Source organism: Schistocerca gregaria, unplaced genomic scaffold (genome assembly GCF_023897955.1).
Source record: "Schistocerca gregaria isolate iqSchGreg1 unplaced genomic scaffold, iqSchGreg1.2 ptg000422l, whole genome shotgun sequence".
NCBI classification, from domain to species: domain Eukaryota; kingdom Metazoa; phylum Arthropoda; class Insecta; order Orthoptera; family Acrididae; genus Schistocerca; species Schistocerca gregaria.
The window spans coordinates 1-5,047 of NW_026061853.1; positions in this window are offsets into that span (position 1 = coordinate 1).

Genomic DNA, 5,047 nt, shown 5'->3' on the forward strand with positions numbered 1-5,047 from the left:
CTCCGCATACCGCAGCACGCGACATAGCTTTGCAGACGATTAGTACAACCGTCTCAGAGAGAAGAGCGGCCAATGTGACGATCTGGTTTTAAGTCGATTCGATAACAAATGACGAAAACGGACGGATTTATAAGGCTTTTACCATGTATGACACTTTTCACATTCTCCCGTGCAACGCGGCTGCTAGTCCTCCTTTCATGCTAAATCCTAAGGTCCTAGGTCATGTCCAAGGCACCAAAGCCAGCTACAAAGTCAATAATCGCTAACTAAAACTTGAATTGTACTACTTCTTATTGGCTTTTATATCAACTTAGAAGTTTCATCTGTGTTGTACTATGGTGCTTTTAGTGTCTCCGCATAACGCAGCACGCGACATAGCTTTGCAGACGATAAATGTAACCGTTTCAGCGGATAGAGCGGCCAATGCGACGATATGGCTTTAAGTCGATTCGATAACAAATGACGAAAACGTACGGATTTCTCAGGTTTTTACTACATATGAACACTTTTCACATTCTCCCATGCAACTCAGCTGCTAGTCCTCCTTTCATGCAGAATGTTAAGGTCCTAGCTCATGTCCAAGGCACCAAAGCCAGCTAAAAAGTCAATAATCAATAACTAAAACTTAAATTGTACTACTCCTTACTGGCAATTACATCAACTTAGAAGTTTCTTCTGCTTTCTACTATGGAGCCTTTAGTGTCTCCGCATACCGCAGCACGAGACATAGCTTTGCAGACGATAAGTACAACCGTCTCAGAGAGAAGAGCGGCCAATGTGACGATCTGGCTTTAAGTCGATTCGATAACAAATGACGAAAACGGACGGATTTCTAACGTTTTTACTACACATGAACACTTTTCACATTCTCCCGTGCTACGCGGCTTCTAGTCCTCCTTTCACGCAAAATCTTAAGTTCCTAGATGATGTCCAATCCACCAAAGAAGGGTAAAAAGTCAATAATCGATACCTAAAACTTGAATTGTACTACTTCTTACTGGCTATTACATCAACATAGAAGATTCATCTGTGTTCCACTATGGTCCTTTTAGTGTCTCCGCATACCGCAGCACGCGACATAGCTTTGCAGACGATAAGTACAACCGGTTCAGAGAGAAGAGCGGCCAATGTGACGATCTGGCTTTAAGTCGATTCGATAACAAATGACGAAAACGGACGGATTTCTCAGGTTTTTACTACATATGAACACTTTTCACGTTCTCCCGTGCAACTCGGCTGCTAGTCCTCCTTTCATGCAGAATGTTAAGGTCCTAGATCATGTCCAAGGCACCAAAGAAGGGTAAAAAGTCGATAATCGATATCTGAAACTTGAATTGTACTACTTCTTACTTTCTATTACATTAACTTAAAAGTTTCATCTGTGTTCTACTATGGAGCGTTTAGTGTCTCCACATACTGCAGCACGCGACACCGCTTTGCAGACGATAAGTACAACCGTCTCAGAGATAAGAGCGGCCAATGTTACGATCTGGTTTTAAGTCGATTCGATAATAAATGTCGAAAACGGACGGATTTCTAAGGTTTTTACTACTTATGAACACTTTTCACATTCTTCCGTGCTTCGCGGCTTCTAGTCCTCCTTTCATGCAAAATCTTAAGTTCTTAGCTCATGTAAAAGGCACCAAAGAAGGGTAAAAAGTCAATATTCGATACCTAAAACTTGAATTGTACTACTTCTTACTGGCTATTACATCAACTTAGAAGCCTTATCTGTGTTCTACTATGGTGCTTTTAGTGTCTCCACATACCGCAGCACGCGACATAGCTTTGCAGAAGATAAATGTAACCGTTTCAGACAGAAGAGCGGCCAATGTGACGATCTGTCTTTAAGTCGATTCGATAACATGTGACGGAAACGGACGGATTTCTCAGGTTTTTACTACATATGAACACTTGTCACATTCTCCGGTGCAATTCGGCTGCTAGTCCTCCTTTCATGGAAATTGTTAAGGTAGTAGCTCATGTCCAAGGCACCAAAGCCAGCTATAAAGTCAATAATCGATAACTAAACTTGAATTGTATTACTTCTTACTGGCTATTATATCAACTTAGAAGCTTCATCTGTGTTCTACTATGGTGCTTTTAGTGTCTCCGCATACCGCAGCACGCGACATAGCTTTGCAGACGATAAGTACTGCCGTTCCAGAGAGAAGAGCGGCCAATGTGACGATCTGGCTTTAAGTCGATTCGACACCAAATGACGAAAACGGACGGATTTCTAAAGTTTTTACTACATATGAACACTTTTCACATTCTCCCGTGCAACGCGGCTGCTAGTCCTCCTTTCATGCATAATTTTAAGTTCTTAGCTCATGTCCAAGGCACCAAAGAAGGGTAAAAAGTCAATAAACGATACCTAAAACTTGAATTGTACTGCTTCTTACTGGCTATTACATAAACTTAGAAGCTTCATCTGTGTTCTACTATGGTTCTTTTAGTGTCTCCGCATACCGCAGCACGCGACATAGCTTTGCAGACGATAAATGTAACCGTTTCAGACGGAAGAGCGTCAAATGTGACAACCTGGCATTAAGTCGATTCGATACCAAATGACGAAAACGGACGGAGTTCTAAGGTTTTTACTACATACGAACACTCTTCACATTCTCCCGCGCAACGCGGCTGCTAGTCCTCCTTTCATGCAGAATGTTAAGGTCCTAGATCATGTCCAAGGCACCAAAGAAGGGTAAAAAGTCAATAATCGATATCTAAAACTTGAATTGTACTACTTCTTACTTTCTATTGCATTAACTTAAAAGTTTCATCTGCGTTCTACTATGGAGCTTTTAGTGTCTCCGCATACCGCAGCACGCGACATAGCTTTGCAGTCGATAAGTACAACCGTCTCAGAGAGAAGAGCGGCCAATGTGACGATCTGGTTTTAAGTCGATTCGATAACAAATGACAAAATGGACGGATTTCTAAGGTTTTTACTACATATGAACACTTTTCACATTCTCCCGTGCAACGCGGCTGCTAGTCCTCCTTTCAAGCAAAATTTTAAGTTCCTAGCTCATGTCCAAAGCACCAAAGAAGGGTAAAAAGTCAATAATCGATACCTAAAACTTGAATTGTACTCCTTCTTACTGGCTATTACATAAACATAGAAGTTTCATCTGTGTTCTACTATAGTTCTTTTAGTGTCCCCGCATACCGCAGCACGCGACATAGCTTTGCATACGATAAATGTAACCGTTTCAGAGAGAAGAGCGGCCAATGTGACGATCTGGCTTTAAGTCGATTCGATAACAAATGACGAAAACGGACAGATTTCTAAGGTTTTTACTACATATAAACACTTTTCACATTCTCCCGTGCAACGCGGCTGCTAGTGATCCTTTCATGCAAAATCTTAAGTTCCTAGCTCATGTCCAAGGCACCAAAGCCAGCAAAAAAGTCAATAATCGGTAAATAAACTTGAATTGTACTACTTCTTATTGGCTATTACATCAACTTAGAAGCATCATCTGTGTTGTACTATGGTGCTTTTAGTGTCTCTGCATTCCGCAGCACGCGACATAGCTTTGCAAATATAAATGTAACCGCTTTAGACTGAAGAGCGGCCAATGTGACGATCTGGCATTAAGTCGATTCGATAACAATTGACGAATACGGACGGATTTCACAGTTTTTTACTACATATGAACACTTTTCACATTCTCGTGTGCAATTCGGCTGCTAGTCCTCCTTTCATGCAAAATGTTAAGGCCGTAGCTCATGTCCAAGGCACCAAAGCCAGCTAAAAAGTCAATAATCGATAACTAAAACTTGAATTGTACTACTTCTTACTGGCTATTACATCAACAGAAGTTTCATCCTTGTTCTACTATGGAGCTTTTAGTATCTCCGCATACCGCAGCACGCGACATAGTTTTGCAGAGGATAAGTACAACCGTTTCAGAGAGAAGAGCGGCCAATGTGACGATCTGGCTTTAAGGCGATTCGATAACAAATGACGAAAACGGACGGATTTCTAAGGCTTTTACTACATATGAACACTTTTCACATTCTCCCGTGAAACGTGGCAGCTAATCCTCCTTTCATGCAAAATCTTAAGTTCCTAGCTCATGTCCAAGGCACCAAAGTCAGCAAAAAAGTCAATAATTGGTAACTAAAACTTGAATTGTACTACTTCTTACTGGCTATTACTTCAACTTAGAAGCTTCATCTGTGTTCTACTATGGTGCTTTTAGTGTCTCCGCATACCGCAGCACGCAATATAGCTTTGCAGACGTTAAGTACAACCGTTTCAGAGAGAAGAGCGGCCAATGTGACGATATGGCTTTAAGTCGATTCGATAACAAATGACGAAAACGGACGGATTTTTCAGGTTTTTACTACATATGAACACCTTTCACATTCTCCCATGCAACGTGGCTGCTAGTCCTCCTTTCATGCAAAATCTGAAGTTCCTAGCCCATGTCCAAAGGCATTAAAGAAGGGTAAAAAGTCAATAATCGATACCTAAAACTTGAATTTTACTACTTCTTACTGGCTATTACATCAACTTTGAAGTTTCATCTGTGTTCTACTATGGAGCTTTTAGTGTCTCCGCATACCGCAGCACGCGACATAGCTTTGCAGACGATTAGTACAACCGTCTCAGAGAGAAGAGCGGCCAATGTGACGATCTGGTTTTAAGTCGATTCGATAACAAATGACGAAAACGGACGGATTTCTTAGGTTTTTACTACATATGAACACTTTTCACATTCTCCCGTGCAACGCGGCTGCTAGTCTTTCATTCATGCAAAATCTTAAGTTCCTAGCTCATGTCCAATGCACCAAATAAGGGTATAAAGTCAATAATCGATACCTAAAACTTGAATTGTACTACTTCTTACTGGCTGTTACATCAACTTAGAAGTTTCATCTGTGTTCTACTATGGAGCTTTTAGTGTCTCCGCATACCGCAGCACGCGACATAGCTTTGCAGACAGTAAGTACAACCGTTTCAGAGAGAAGAGCGGCCAATGTGACGATCTGGCTATAAGTCGATTCGATAGCAAATGACGAAAACGTACGG